At 46.8% G+C, this 17,165-nt stretch overlaps 1 long non-coding RNA gene across 1 annotated transcript; it reads left to right on the top strand.

The window, feature by feature from the left end:
• The first annotated feature begins 1,997 nt into the window (after nt 1-1,997).
• LOC134943481 (uncharacterized) lies at nt 1,998-3,160 on the top strand. The gene is made up of 3 exons (XR_010181564.1): nt 1,998-2,070; nt 2,739-2,786; nt 3,090-3,160. It is a non-coding gene; the product is annotated as an uncharacterized LOC134943481 (long non-coding RNA).
• The last annotated feature ends 14,005 nt before the right edge of the window (nt 3,161-17,165 follow it).

The raw sequence follows: 17,165 nt of genomic DNA, 5'->3' as shown, positions 1-17,165 counted from the left end.
TACCACCACCACCACCACCTGCTGCGCTGCCAGGTATTGTGTAACGAGAATTCTGGTGCTACTGTCATCGTTGTTACACTACTGTACATGTGTCCTGGATACTGTACAGTACATGTTTCAAATTGACAGCTTCACTTACAGTACTGTTATTTTTTTTCCCACAGTACCACCACCACCACCACCACCACCTGCTGCGCTGCCAGGTATTGTGTAACGAGAATTCTGGTGCTACTGTCATCGTTGTTACACTACTGTACATGTGTCCTGGATACTGTACAGTACATGTTTCAAATTGACAGCTTCACTTACAGTACTGTTATTTTTTTTCCCACAGTACCACCACCACCACCACCTGCTGCGCTGCCAGGTATTGTGTAACGAGAATTCTGGTGCTACTGTCATCGTTGTTACACTACTGTACATGTGTCCTGGATACTGTACAGTACATGTTTCAAATTGACAGCTTCACTTACAGTACTGTTATTTTTTTTCCCACAGTACCACCACCACCACCACCACCACCTGCTGCGCTGCCAGGTATTGTGTAACGAGAATTCTGGTGCTACTGTCATCGTTGTTACACTACTGTACATGTGTCCTGGATACTGTACAGTACATGTTTCAAATTGACAGCTTCACTTACAGTACTGTTATTTTTTTTCCCACAGTACCACCACCACCACCACCACCACCTGCTGCGCTGCCAGGTATTGTGTAACGAGAATTCTGGTGCTACTGTCATCGTTGTTACACTACTGTACATGTGTCCTGGATACTGTACAGTACATGTTTCAAATTGACAGCTTCACTTACAGTACTGTTATTTTTTTTCCCACAGTACCACCACCACCACCACCTGCTGCGCTGCCAGGTATTGTGTAACGAGAATTCTGGTGCTACTGTCATCGTTGTTACACTACTGTACATGTGTCCTGGATACTGTACAGTACATGTTTCAAATTGACAGCTTCACTTACAGTACTGTTTTTTTTTTTCCCACAGTACCACCACCACCACCACCACCACCTGCTGCGCTGCCAGGTATTGTGTAACGAGAATTCTGGTGCTACTGTCATCGTTGTTACACTACTGTACATGTGTCCTGGATACTGTACAGTACATGTTTCAAATTGACAGCTTCACTTACAGTACTGTTATTTTTTTTCCCACAGTACCACCACCACCACCACCACCACCTGCTGCGCTGCCAGGTATTGTGTAACGAGAATTCTGGTGCTACTGTCATCGTTGTTACACTACTGTACATGTGTCCTGGATACTGTACAGTACATGTTTCAAATTGACAGCTTCACTTACAGTACTGTTATTTTTTTTCCCACAGTACCACCACCACCACCACCACCACCTGCTGCGCTGCCAGGTATTGTGTAACGAGAATTCTGGTGCTACTGTCATCGTTGTTACACTACTGTACATGTGTCCTGGATACTGTGCAGTACATGTTTCCAATTGACAGCTTCACTTACAGTACTGTTATTTTTTTTCCCACAGTACCACCACCACCACCACCACCACCACCTGCTGCGCTGCCAGGTATTGTGTAACGAGAATTCTGGTGCTACTGTCATCGTTGTTACACTACTGTACATGTGTCCTGGATACTGTACAGTACATGTTTCCAATTGACAGCTTCACTTACAGTACTGTTATTTTTTTTCCCACAGTTCCACCACCACCACCACCACCACCTGCTGCGCTGCCAGGTATTGTGTAACGAGAATTCTGGTGTGACTGTCATCGTTGTTACACTACTGTACATGTGTCCTGGATACTGTACAGTACATGTTTCAAATTGACAGCTTCACTTACAGTACTGTTATTTTTTTTCCCACAGTACCAACACCACCACCACCACCACCTGCTGCATCCGAGAGCTCCGGAAGTGGTAATAATTACTTTTTGTTACAGACACACTAGTTTCCTACAGTATTACTGTAATTTTTGTATTTTACAATACTTGTCATCTTTTACACACAGACCGCCTCGTAATTGATACAGAGGAGGAGCTCATTCCCATTGATTCGGGGGAGGAAGAGGAGCCAGATTATAGTAAGTACAGTAGGATTTTCTCAAGCCCATTCTTAAAAGTATTGACCAAGTCCACTTTTATTACTTTTCAGGCAGGGAATTCCAAACATGTACTGTACAGTATTTCCCTCACTGTGAAGACCCCTTTTCGCCTCTGTGCGAAATCGCCTCTACTTCAACAAGAGTTACTGTGCACGTGTCCTCTGTGTCCATCTTATCAAAAACCGTTCCTGTGTATTGTCCCCTTACTGTATACAGTATATTTGTAAAGGTTAATCATGTCCCCTCTTAATCTCCTCTTTTCCAATGTAAACATGCCTAGCCTGCCTTTCCTTGTATTCCATCTTCTCAATCCACTTCATCACTTTGGTCGCCCGCCTCTAAACCTTTTGTAGTTCCACGATATCCATTTTGTATTATGGTGCCCAAAATTGTGCATCCGACCCACCCTCCACTAGCCTAACCCTCCAATCATACTCTGAATCCACACTCTGCATTCTGAATGTCGGGATCCAGACAGCAGGTCTTTTAAATACAGTACTGTATGTCCCCTACCGCTGGACAGTCATTCTGCTCCTACTGTATTATGAATATATCTCTGCCTCCTGTAGCACTGTACTACTGTGCAATTTTGTAGTAACTGTACTCTACTGTATTTTGTTTATAATATTTTTTTATTTTCAACTCAGTAATTATTGACAGTGAGGATGAGGATGAAAAACACTCTCCCCAACTTGGTAAGTAAACTGCAGTATTGTACTGTACTGTACATTGTGTTAAACCAATGGGTTGGGTTTGCGTGACCAGCAGTCAGGATTCTAGCGGTCAGGTGACCGACAGTGGCATCCTGATTGCAGCAATCCCAACAGGGTGAGGTACGGTATCCTAACCCTCCTCCACTACCCCCTGATTCTGGCCTCGACATTCTCGTCTCTGTGTGCGAAATTTACTCTCCTCCTCCAATTCCTGACTGAATTTTTGCTTTACTGTATTCAACACAGAATACAAAAGTATATTTCATGGATTTTTTGCTTTCACAGGCCCTACACTGTCACAGGCGGTGGCGGAGGAGGAGGACCAGGACTCTATCTCTATATCCATCATCTCACTGCACCCATTAAGTAAGTCCAGTCCGGTACATCGTGCCTCTGTAGAGCCAGTTTGAGCAAGGAGAGATTGATTGCTTCTTTTTTTGGTGGGGGCCCAAACCAACCAGTCATTTCAGCCACAGTCGTGTGGCAGACCCTGTTTATATAACATAAGGGTGGTTGGGAGGGCCCAATCACAATTCCATCTTGCACCTCTTTTTTTATTTATTTATCTTTGCATCATGTGATGTTTGGGGAAAATTGTTATAAGGTTTGATGTAAAAAAAAGGTTAAAAAAAAGAGGCAGATTAGATGGGCAAAGTGGTTCTTACAGTATTTGTCATCAAATTCTATGTTTCTGTATGCAGACCCTCCAACATGACCCGCCGCACTGCTCTGTTTCTAGACTTCCCTCTTAATTTATGATTTCCATCACCTGTGTTGAACTAGTTATATGATAAGAAAGCTGTTTCTTCACAGGTGATGGCAATAATAAATTAAGAGGGAAGTCCAGAACCAGAGCATTTTGTACCTAGTGGGGCGGGTCATGTTGGAGGGTATGTGTATTTCCTGGAATGAACCTTTTTTTTTTTTCACATTAATGTTTTTTTTCACAGGCCCTACACTGGAACAGGCCACGGAGGAGGAGGAGGATGATGATGATGCTGCTGCATTTAGTGGTAAGAATTATTACTGACATTGATCTGATGCCATCAGAGTAGCACTTTTCATCAGATTTTTCTGGCAAATGCGTAGAAATCGGATGAAAATTGTTTTTGTTTGAACTGGTGATATTGCCCATACAGTAGCAACCGATCACATCCCACATTAACATTTACAGTATCTAGTTACACTTACAGACGATAATACAGTACAGTAGGTAATATTTGATTGGTTGCTACTGTATGGACAACATCCTGTTCTAAAAAAAACACCCATCTTACTCAATTTCTCTCTCTCTCTCTCTCTCACCCCTTGTCACTGTCTCTCCATTCATCTCTCTAGATACTGTCAGTGATGAATTTCCCATTAGGCACGAGAGGCACGTACTGTACCTAGTGGCGGCATCTGTTTGGGGGCCTCAGTTGGATGCTTACAGTATGCTAATACTGTCATCCCAAAAATTACCACTACAGTAACTGCTAAATATTTTAAGTGTACTGTACAATATGCACATACAGTACTGTACAGTATACATAATTCAAAAGAAAAAAGAGTTGCTACTGTACCTTATTCTAGTCATAATCACCGGCATACGGGTCACTCACAAATTTTCTGATAGTCTCGGTGGGGTCCCTTGGAATCACCATGCCTGTCACAAGCATACCTTTTTTTACCCACCTGACACTGGGCCTGGACACTAGTGTACTATTACTATACTTTTTACTGTATACTGTATCTTATAATATTCTTCTCTTTTACCCACAGACGACGAGCCAGAATACATTTTTGGTAAATATACTGTACAGTAGCAATAGTTGGTACTGTAATTACAGTATTTTTTTTTCTCCAACATTATTTTAAGTCAAACTGATATGACTAACTGTACTGTATTATCTTTTTACAGTCCGTCGCCAACCAGTGGAGGAGACACCTGGTAATAAAATAGAAATACATAATGCACTGTACTGTATTCTAACTTACTGTAACATGTATAACACTGAGCTGATCATCTTCACACCCTCTGACATAACCTTACAGTACAAACTGTACTTTCTCTCCTTTTTCACCCTCTTCACTCCACAAATGCATGCTGCGTTTCCTGACTACTGATATAATAGTGTGTAGAGCGTAGCGAGGCACCGTGCCCACCGCGTGGCGAGCGAAGCAAGCATGCAAGGGGCTGCTTTCCGCTCGCCGCCCCTGTCGGGATTGTGTGGTCGGGATTCCGGCGTCTGTATTTTGACTGCCGGGATCCCGTCCAGCGGGATTACGTACTGATCTCCAGTCTGAGCCTGCCCTAGGCATAGGCATACTTGCCAAATGCCCAGGGGCACAAGCAGCTTCTGCTGATTAATATGATATGCAGCATGCCTACAGTATATTCTGTGCATACAAAATGCATTACTAATGTGCAGCATTATGTGTATACAGTACTTTGTTGTGTAACATATACTGTAGCAAGGGCACTACTGTGTGGTCTAATGTGAACAAAGAGCAATATGATGTGATGCAATGTGAATAAGTGGGAATACTTTGAGGAGTAATGTGGTACTATCATATGATGTAACGAGAAAAAGAGACACTATTGCATGATATGTTGTGAATAAAGTTGCAGTACTGTGTGGCGTCATTTCAGATTGGGGAATTACTGTGTGGCCTTGCCCCTTCCCAGCAAGAACATGCACCGTTTTGGGATGCACACCGAATGTGCACACTGTTGCTATTTTAAACATACAGTACAGTAAGTTGGAGGAGCACCAAAATGACGACTGCTATGGTTGAGGGGTGATGGTGCTGGGAAAGGGGTACAGGCTCAGAGGCGGAAATAGCATCTGTGCAAGGGGGCAGCATCCAAAAACTTGACTAGGGAATCATATTATTTATGGCTGGCTCTGAGTACAGTCCACTATTATGGATAGTACTCCCTACAACACCACCTACAGTACTGTAACCCTCTTTTTTCTGAAGCGGTCATGAAATGTCATGACTGCTAATACATACAGTAAATGTCTACAGTATTTGTACTGTGGTGTTTAATTCCTTTGACAATTTGTTTATGACCTATTGAAGCTAAACTCTTGTACAGTACTTTATATTTTGAATACCAGCAATACAGTATAATACTGTACCTACAGTGTACAGTAATAATTGTTTACTATTTGAATGTGACTAAATGTTTTTTTTTCTCCAATATAGTGCCAATTATTTATGGGGGCCCCAGACAGGGGCAAGATAGGTGGGCTGGCCCAGAAGCGGGCAGGCAGCAGCCCACTTATACAAGAGGTAAACTAAAGCAATGTTTAAATTACCTCGACAGCATACAGTAGTGTTTGATTTACTGTACTGACAATACAGTACTGTACATTGTAAATAACAATATTGTCTAATATAGAGTAAAGTACTGTATTGCCATTACTACACTGTAAAGTATTCAGTATTTGTTTTGTAATACTGTCCTTTTTTTCCCACAGAACAGTTGCAGCGTGCCATCCAGCTCCAGCGGGTGGTGGTCCACCTCCTAGTGGACCACTATTTTAATATTTTATTAAGTTTAATTTAATTTTATTTAATAAAAATTTTTGTTCTTGTACTCCATTGTATAGTATCTTTTTCTACTGTATAAGATAGGCATACTGTACACCATACAATTATCTGGCAGATAATCTGCAAGATCTGGCTGTTTGTAATGAAATTCTCTCCTAATTTAGCTGTGGTGTACAGTACCTCCTGAGTGTGCTGGGGTGCTTTCTGGCCAGTTTGGGGTGATTTGGAGCAAGTTTGGTCGGCCATCTGGCCGACATGTGCTGTCGACTGTTTGGCAAACATGTGTTTTCACTCCAGCATGTGTGTGTCAGGCATTTTGTGTGTGTCAGGCATTTTGTGTGTGTCAGGCATTTTGTGTGTGTCAGGCATTTTGTGTGTGTCAGCCATTTTATGTGTGTCAGCCATTGCTGTGTGGTTCCACAAATGTTAGCGTGTCAAAGTGCTGACCACTGACACCACTATTTCACTTTGTACCGCATGCCTTTTGTGGAACCACACAGCCCAGCATGACTTATTGCTGGGCTGTGTGGTTCCACAAATTTTCTTGGAAAACAAATGAACATGAGTGTCTTTACTTTAATACTTTTTTTTTTTTTTCCCCCACAGATATCTATATACACAAGAAAAGAATGTAACGAAGAACAAACTACTTTTTTGTTTTAATTAACTTTCAAACTTTATTTAAAAAAAAACACCTTTTTTTTCTTCAATAAATTTTTAAAAATAGAAGTTTCCTGTGGTTTTTATTAAAATATGAAATGCAAGATGCCTAACCAAGTTGTTTTACATACAGTATACCACTCTTAATTGAATTCCCATCATACAGTAGTACTAATTTATACAGTACAGGAAGTTGGGAATACAAACATTGGAAACCACGTCATGTTTATTTTAAGAAACACTTTATTTACGGACAAAATCATTTGGAACATGTAACATCACACATACTGTACTGTATTGTAATAAAGCCAACATCACACATACTGTACGGTACTTTAATCAAAAGGTAACAGCACAAATACAGTAACAATATCAACTTTAACATTTTTATAATTTATTTTTTTGTGGTGGTGGTGCGGGGTAATGGTTTTTGTACTTTATTTTTAGGTTTTGCTTTTTTGAATTATTTTTCGTTTTTGTCTTTTGCTTTTTAACACTGTCGCATACGGACACCAGAATAGAGGACTGACAACAGCAGCCCCTGGATGGAAACGCAGCCCAAGGCCCCAGATGGACACAGCACAATGGACTCGGCTGCTACTGGATAGATACAGCAGCGCCCAAAAAATCAACAGGAATAAAAGGGGCAACTTGTAACAGGCCCTTACATTACCAGGAATGTGGTGAGCCAAGTTCATGCACTCCCCTTTGAGTAACCGAGCTGCTCCAAGTGGATTCAGCACAGTGCATGCAGCCCCAGAAAATGTACAGGTCATACAGGTACATTGACACAATTTTTTAGCTTCAGCTGTGTGAAGCTGATGTGCTGAAGCTAGGAGGTAGGTAATGATCTGGTTTCATCATAGTCGAGCTTCCAAGTCATTTTCCTCTTCGTTCTCAGCACAGAGTTTATGGTATCCCTTATCTTCCTCTTTTCTGGATCACCAATCCTCACGCGGCGTTCACACCTAGCCATGATGTCATGTACCAGATTTTTGGGCAGCGGAAGTTTGCCCTTGGAACCATCAAAGTTCACACGATTGGCCCACGTCAAGTATTTGTCGTACCGTACATGGTGCTGGAACAGAGAATATGCATATTTCTGAATATGTCCATTTGAAGCTCTGTACAGATGGTCGTCCAGGGAAGTTGAGATGACAGCCAGGGCAATATTGTTCAGAGAGCCTCCGAATGTATTGCGAAGTGGCCTGTGAGCAGGTGTGCTGGTCATCATTGGTGTTCCTGGCAACAGCACACTTGAATCCAGGCCTCTGCGGTCGTCCAGCCCTCTGCGGTCCTCCAGGCCTCCTCTGCGGTCCTCCAGGTCTCTTCTGCGGTCCTCCTGGTCTCTTCTGCGGTCCTCCAGGTCTCTTCTGCGGTCCTCCAGGCCTCCTCTGCGGTCGTCCAAGTCGCTGACTTCGTCCAGTCCGCTGCTGTGGTCCAGGCCTCTGCGGTCCTCCAGGCCTCCTCTGCGGTCCTCCAGGCCTCCTCTGCGGTCCTCCAGGCCTCCTCTGCGGTCCTCCAGGCCTCCTCTGCGGTCCTCCAGGTCTCTTCTGCGGTCCTCCAGGCCTCCTCTGCGGTCCTCCAGGCCTCCTCTGCGGTCCTCCAGGCCTCCTCTGCGGTCCTCCAGGCCTCCTCTGCGGTCCTCCAGGTCTCTTCTGCGGTCCTCCAGGCCTCCTCTGCGGTCCTCCAGGCCTCCTCTGCGGTCCTCCAGGCCTCTTCTGCGGTCCTCCAGGCCTCCTCTGCGGTCCTCCAGGCCTCCTCTGCGGTCCTCCAGGCCTCCTCTGCGGTCCTCCATGTTTCCTCTGCGGTCCTCCAGGCCTCTGTGGTCGTCCAGGCCTCCTCTGCGTTCGCCCAAGTCGCTGACTTCGTCCAGTCCGCTGCTGTGGTCCAGGCCTCTGCGGTCCTCCAGGTCTCTTCTGCGGTCCTCCAGGTCTCTTCTGCGGTCCTCCAGGCCTCCTCTGCGTTCGCCCAAGTCGCTGACTTCGTCCAGTCCGCTGCTGTGGTCCAGGCCTCTGCGGTCCTCCAGGTCTCTTCTGCGGTCCTCCAGGTCTCCTCTGCGGTCCTCCAGGCCTCCTCTGCGGTCCTCCAGGCCTCCTCTGCGGTCCTCCAGGCCTCCTCTGCGGTCCTCCAGGCCTCCTCTGCGGTCCTCCATGCCGCTGACTTCGTCCAGTCCGCTGCGGTCCTCCAGGCCTCCTCTGCGGTCCTCCAGGCCTCCTCTGCGGTCCTCCAGGCCTCTTCTGCGGTCCTCCAGGCCTCCTCTGCGGTCGTCCAAGTCGCTGACTTCGTCCAGTCCGCTGCTGCGGTCCCCCAGGCCTCCTCTGCGGTCGTCCAGGCCTCCTCTGCGGTCGTCCAGGCCTCCTCTGCGGTCGTCCAGGCCTCCTCTGCGGTCCTCCAGGCCTCTTCTGCGGTCCTCCAGGCCTCCTCTGCGGTCGTCCAAGTCGCTGACTTCGTCCAGTCCGCTGCTGCGGTCCCCCAGGCCTCCTCTGCGGTCGTCCAGGCCTCCTCTGCGGTCCTCCAGGCCTCCTCTGCGGTCCTCCAGGCCTCCTCTGCGGTCCTCCAGGCCTCCTCTGCGGTCCTCCATGCCGCTGACTTCGTCCAGTCCGCTGCGGTCCTCCAGGTCTCCTCTGCGGTCGTCCAGGCCTCCTCTGCGGTCGTCCAGGCCTCCTCTGCGGTCCTCCAGGCCTCCTCTGCGGTCCTCCAGGCCTCCTCTGCGGTCCTCCAGGCCTCCTCTGCGGTCCTCCAGGCCTCCTCTGCGGTCGTCCATGCCGCTGACTTCGTCCAGTCCGCTGCGGTCCTCCAGGCCTCCTCTGCGGTCCTCCAGGTCTCCTCTGCGGTCCTCCAGGCCTCCTCTGCGGTCCTCCAGGCCTCCTCTGCGGTCCTCCAGGCCTCCTCTGCGGTCCTCCAGGCCTCGGTCGTCCAGGCCGCTGACTTGAACCGCTTGGTGGTGTGTTGCAATGATGGTGCGGCAAACTCCAACTTGCCATTCTTCCCTCGTTTGTTCAATGACTTTCTTCATGGCTTCTACCATCTGTTCCTTTATGCCTTCTTTAAGGCCAGCCACATCGGTCTGCAGCTGATTGACCTGTCCACCAACTTCTGACTCCATATTGGTCACCTTACTGAGTAGCTCCTTTAGTAAAACAGGACAGGTACACTGGCAGTCCTGCACTTTGGTGTTCACATCTGTGAAATGCAACCTTCTTCGTGGTGAATGTGTCATGTCTTCTTGTCCAGGGGTGGCTACATGGTCCAAAAAAGAAGCTTCCTGATGCAGCGTGTTTGTCACGTCCTCTAGCACCGGTATTTCCAGATTCATTGGCTGAACACTGTGATCTGCAGGAGATGGAACAATTACATCATTTGCCACACCACATATCATCTCCAACGTATTATTCTTTGCCTTGGCATTTTTTCGTGGTTTCACCACATTTTCTTTCTGAGCCGCCTTGGCAGTTTTCGTCTTCTTTTGTGGGACTAATGCAGCAAGTTTCTGTGCCACTGATGGGTGGGTTTTGGCACTCCCGTAAAATCTGGTAGTCTGCATTCTTTGTCTTTTGTCTAAAAATATAAAAACCACAATAAGAAAACATGTAAAGCACAGCATGCTAAAAATAGCAAACAACTGTACATTTTCAAATAAAGTGCACAACAGTAAAGTGCAAATACTGTACAGTATTTGCCTTTTTTCCCTGTGCCTCCCAACAAGAACCTCTGCAGGAGGGACAGAATGCTCTGTTACGGACTTCAGTTTAAATATACAGTATGATTACCATCACCTGTGCGAACAACTATACTGTACAGTAGTTACTGTATTTGATAAGATAGGTGTTTCACCACAAGTGATAGCAATCATTCAGTACTACTGCACATACCTGTAGTACACCGGGATAAGCAAGGTCTATGTACATTACGTTATACCGAGCTGGATCGCTTAGCAACCTGACAAAATGGCCACCGACCGTGAACTCCCAGCACGTGGCAGCGCTTGGATATGGAGTGAGATACAGTATGGTACAGTCCAGGGGCAATGCTGAAGGAGCGTCACAATCCCCTAGCTCAATTACTAGAGCCATCTTAACAGCAGTGTGGGCCCCTGGACACAGCAATGCACTGGGGCCCCTACCCACTCACCAGCGGGGGGGTTCTATCTTTCGCTCAGTATGTACAGTAGGACCTGGAGAAATAATTTCTGCTAATTATTCCTTTACTGCACAGATGGGGCAGGAAGGAGAACACTAAACTGTAGAAGGGGGCATTGTGCTGAATGAAGGGGCCCTGGTACATGACTTCCAGGGTGGTAGGGGGTGTTTAATACACAGGGGAGGAGTGGATAATGGAGTGGGCTTAATATTAGTGTTATGGACTGCAATTAGTTTCCTGTATGAAACAGATACAGTACAGTAAATAACCCTCCTTGGAAGTGCATGGGCCCTGTGAGACTTACAGTAGTGTACAGCATAAGGGTCGACTGACATGATGTACAAGCATTACATACAGTACATGTCAGTACTGTATGTAAATTCTTCAATTATTGCCTAACAACAATGCTGCTTACTGTATATTAAATACTGTAGGCCTAGAAATGTGCATCTCAATATAGTAGTTAAAAACACAGGGGCCTATGTGGATAAGCGAGTTCTATGCACACTAAAAATGGCCACCGACCGTGAACCCCCAGCACGTGGCAGCGCTCGGATATGTAGTGAGATACAGTATGGCACAGTTCAGGGGGCAATGCTGAAGGAGCGTCACAATCCCCTAGCTCAATTACATTGGGATAAGCGAGGTCTATGCACATTACGGTATACCGAGCTGGATCGCTTAGCAACCTGACAAAATGGCTGCCGACCGTGAACTCCCAGCACGTGGCAGCGCTCGGATATGTAGTGAGATACAATATGGCATACATTTCACAGTTCAGGGGGCAATGCTGAAGGAGCGTCACAATCCCCTAGCTCGATTACATTGGGATAAGCGAGGTCTATGCACATTACGGTATACCGAGCTGGATCGCTTAGCAACCTGACAAAATGGCCGCCGACCGTGAACTCCCAGCACGTGGCAGCGCTCGGATATGTAGTGAGATACAATATGGCATACATTTCACAGTTCAGGGGGCAATGCTGAAGGAGCGTCACAATCCCCTAGCTCAATTACATTGGGATAAGCGAGGTCTATGCACATTACGGTATACCGAGCTGGATCGCTTAGCAACCTGACAAAATGGCCGCCGACCGTGAACTCCCAGCACGTGGCAGCGCTCGGATATGTAGTGAGATACAATATGGCATACATTTCACAGTTCAGGGGGCAATGCTGAAGGAGCGTCACAATCCCCTAGCTCAATTACATTGGGATAAGCGAGGTCTATGCACATTACGGTATACCGAGCTGGATCGCTTAGCAACCTGACAAAATGGCCGCCGACCGTGAACTCCCAGCACGTGGCAGCGCTCGGATATGTAGTGAGATACAATATGGCATACATTTCACAGTTCAGGGGGCAATGCTGAAGGAGCGTCACAATCCCCTAGCTCAATTACATTGGGATAAGCGAGGTCTATGCACATTACGGTATACCGAGCTGGATCGCTTAGCAACCTGACAAAATGGCCGCCGACCGTGAACTCCCAGCACGTGGCAGCGCTCGGATATGTAGTGAGATACAATATGGCATACATTTCACAGTTCAGGGGGCAATGCTGAAGGAGCGTCACAATCCCCTAGCTCAATTACATTGGGATAAGCGAGGTCTATGCACATTACGGTATACCGAGCTGGATCGCTTAGCAACCTGACAACATGGCCGCCGACCGTGAACTCCCAGCACGTGGCAGCGCTCGGATATGTAGTGAGAGATGGTATACATTTTAAAATACACCGGGATAAGTTGTACAGGCCATGGAGCAATGCACAGGGACATTCATCATTTACGTACAGTATATAAATAATTGTAAACCGTAAATGAAAGAATTACCGGTCCCTACTGTGTCAGTGTTCACTTCAACATTATCATTGGACTGGAACAATTGTGCAACTCCGGACAGGTCATCCGAATAATCCGTTGTGTTTACTGGTGCAGGTATTGACACCGGAGCTTCTGCAGAAGGTTTTTCTCCAATAAGCGTAGGTGATCCATTATGATCACGTAGTTGATCCAGGTGCCTGTACCACAGTACCCCTGGCTCCAGTTCCACTATATATGACAGTGGGCCTTTATATTGTTTAACTGTTGCAATTACCCACTTCTGTTCCCGATAGTTACAGGCCCACACAGTCTGGCCTACAGACAAAACTCGCATTTTGATACCACCTGAACTTAGAGACTGCTTCAGCTGCCGATCACGAATCAATCCACAAATATCCGGCTTAATCAAATCCAGTCGAGACCTGAGGTTCCTGCCCAGGAACAGCATAGCTGGGGTTTGAGTCGTTGTGGCATGAACTTCATTCCTGTAGGCAAACAAGAAATTGGAGAGCTTGTGTTGTAAAATGCCCCTGTCTGTGTGCATGGCGTGGCAAGCTTGCTTTAAGGTTTGTATGAAGCGTTCAGCCAGTCTATTTGTAGCCGGGTGATATGGGACGGAGGTAATATGATGAATTCCGTTTTTCGTCAGGAAAGTTTGGAACTCTTCAGAGGTAAGCAGAGGGCCATTGTCACTGACCAACTGCTCTGGTACCCCTGTTCTGGCAAAAATATTCCTCAACACTTCCACCATGTGTGCAGCTGTAGTATAAGTAATTGTAAAAACTTCAGGCCATTTAGAACAGGCATCCACCACCACCAGGAACATGGACCCTAGAAATGGTCCCACAAAGTCCACATGTATCTGCTGCCATGGAGTGGATGGCCACTCTCATGGATGCAATGGTGCTGGAGCAGGCATATGTTGAACAGATTGGCACCCAGAACATTCTCTGGCCAGATCCTCCAACTGTTGATCCAAGCCTGGCCACCATACAAAACTTCTTGCAAGTGCCTTAATTTTGACCACACCCAAATGACCCATATGGAGCCTCTCCAAAACTCTTGCACGCAGCTTGACAGTCACGATGATCCGCAACCCCCAGAGGAGGCAGCCAGTATCAACTGTCAACTCACGCCTCCGATGAAAGTAAGGGACCAGCTGCCAACGCACGGGCACAACCCACCATTTTTGTGTGTCTGTGAGTACTTGAGCCAGGATAGGGTCCTGAGCAGTCTCACATCTGATCATTCTGGCAGTTATGGGAAAACATTCCACTTGTGTCATTGTGAAAACATTCTATGAATCCTCGGTGGTCTGTGGCAATGGGGCAGTCTGTAAAGGCAGTCGGGACAACCCGCCTGCATTGGCATGTTGTGCAATCCGCTTGAATTCTATAGTATAGCAATGTCCACCTAAGAACAGGGCCCAGTGCTGCATCCTTGCAGCCGCCGTGACAGGAATACCCTTCTGAAGTTTAAAGATGGACAATGTCCACCTTAGGTGGACAATGTCCACCTAAGAACAGGGCCCAGTGCTGCATCCTTGCAGCCGCCGTGACAGGAATACCCTTCTGAAGTTTAAAGATGGACAAAAGCGTTGATGGTCAGTTACAAGTGTGAATTTCTTGCCATATAAATACTGATTGTATCGGTTAACTCCCCAAACCAGCCTGGTCTCTGTCAATCTGTGCATAGTTACGTTCAGCATAGTATGCGACATGACAGCTCCAATGCCGTAAGATGAGGCATCACAGGCCACTCTAACAGGAAGCGAGGGGTCATAGTGGGTTAACACTGTGTCTGATGTTATCAAGTCCTTTGCCTTTGTGAAAGCATGCTCACATTCTGTAGACCATAGCCATTTCTGACTTTCCTGCTGGAGCAACTGATGTAATGCATGCAGAACTGTGGCTAAGGTATGCCAGAATCTGTGGTAATAGTTAATGAATCCTAAGAAGGAGCGAAGCTGGGGGAGCCTTTAACACAGCTTCCACTTTTTCTTGACATTTGTGTAGTCCATTTGCATCAATTGTGTGCCCACAATATGTGACAGTGGCCATGAAGAACTCACACTTGTCTCTTTTGACTCTGAGCCCATATTGTTGAAGCTGCTGCAACACTGGTTTAAGGTTTTGGAGGTGTTCTGCATCATATGAACTTGTCACAATAATGTCATCCAGATTGCACTGGGTACCAGAAACCCCTTGTAACTCTTTGGTCCATGGCTCGTTGCCAAAGGGCAGGGGCAGAAGCAATGCCAAATATCAACCAATTGTACCTGTAAAGTCCTTTGTGTGTGTTAATGGTGAGGAACACCTTTGAATCATCCTCTGTCTCCATTTGTAGATACGCATCAGCTAGGTCAATCTTGCTAAACGTCTGTTCTCCAGCCAGATTTGCAAAGATACCTTCAATTTTTGGTAATGGGTAGTGATTTGTTTGTAATACTGGATTTATGGTGACCATGAAATCCCTATACAGCTGTACTGTGACTTTTTTTATTACACTAGGAACTACCGGAGCTGCCCAAGTGCTCCAATCCACCTTGGATATGATTTTCTCGCTTTCTAGCCAGTCTAACTCCAGCTCCACCTTCTGTCTGATAGCGTACGGTACTGGCCGCGCTTTATGGAACCTGTGAACAGCTCCATCTTCGAGCACTAGCTTTCCTTTTATGTGTTGCAAAGTCGCAATGCCTGGTTGAAAAACAGCTGCAGCTGGGTTAAGGACTGTTTTCAGGGACAAAGGCAGGGTGTGTGTGACACTCTGGCTTTTAATGACTGACCAGTCTAATTTAATTTTTCGTAGCTATTCCCGACCCCATAATGCTGGGCCGCCTTTTTGAACAATGTATAAGTCCATAGTCTCCTGCTGGCCATTATACTGTACAAGTCAAGTACGGGCAACACCCCGATGGAATCATTTTCTCCCAGGAATATGTTTTCTCTATCGTCCTAAGTGGATGCTGGGGTTCCTGAAAGGACCATGGGGAATAGCGGCTCCGCAGGAGACAGGGCACAAAAAAGTAAAGCTTTTACCAGATCAGGTGGTGTGCACTGGCTCCTCCCCCTATGACCCTCCTCCAGACTCCAGTTAGATTTTGTGCCCGAACGAGAAGGGTGCAATCTAGGTGGCTCTCCTAAAGAGCTGCTTAGAGAAAGTTTAGCTTAGGTTTTTTACTTTACAGTGAGTCCTGCTGGCAACAGGATCACTGCAACGAGGGACTTAGGGGAGAAGTAGTGAACTCACCTGCGTGCAGAGTGGATTTGCTGCTTGGCTACTGGACACTAGCTCCAGAGGGACGATCACAGGTACAGCCTGGATGGTCACCGGAGCCGCGCCGCCGGCCCCCTTGCAGACGCTGAAGAGAGAAGAGGTCCAAAATCGGCGGCTGAAGACTCCTGAGTCTTCATAAAGGTAGCGCACAGCACTGCAGCTGTGCGCCATTTTCCTCTCAGCACACTTCACACAACAGTCACTGAGGGTGCAGAGCGCTGGGGGGGGCGCTCTGAGAGGCAAATAAAAACCTTATTAGAGGCAAAAAATACCTCACATATAGCCCACAGAGGCTATATGGAGATATTTAACCCCTGCCTAACTTCAAAAATAGCGGGAGACGAGCCCGCCGAAAAAGGGGCGGGGCCTATCTCCTCAGCACACAGCGCCATTTTCTCTCACAGAAAAGCTGGAGAGAAGGCTCCCAGGCTCTCCCCTGCACTGCACTACAGAAACAGGGTTAAAACAGAGAGGGGGGGCACTGATTTTGGCGATATTGTATATATATAAAAGATGCTATAAGGGAGAAACACTTATATAAGGTTGTCCCTATATAATTATAGCGTTTTTGGTGTGTGCTGGCAGACTCTCCCTCTGTCTCCCCAAAGGGCTAGTGGGTCCTGTCCTCTGTCAGAGCATTCCCGGTGTGTGTGCTGTGTGTCGGTACGTGTGTGTCGACATGTATGAGGACGATGTTGGTGAGGAGGCGGAGAAATTGCCTGTAATGGTGATGTCACTCTCTAGGGAGTCGACACTGGAATGGATGGCTTATTTAGAGAATTACGTGAGAATGTCAACACGCTGCAAGGTCGGTTGACGACATGAGACGGCCGACAATCTATTAGGACCGGTCCAGGCGTCTCAGAAACACCGTCAGGGGTTTTTAAAAACGCCCATTTACCTCAGTCGGTCGA

The sequence above is a fragment of the Pseudophryne corroboree genome, chromosome 7, assembly GCF_028390025.1.
Source record: "Pseudophryne corroboree isolate aPseCor3 chromosome 7, aPseCor3.hap2, whole genome shotgun sequence".
Taxonomy (NCBI): Eukaryota; Metazoa; Chordata; class Amphibia; order Anura; family Myobatrachidae; genus Pseudophryne; species Pseudophryne corroboree.
This window is presented reverse-complemented; position numbering and strand designations above follow the sequence as displayed.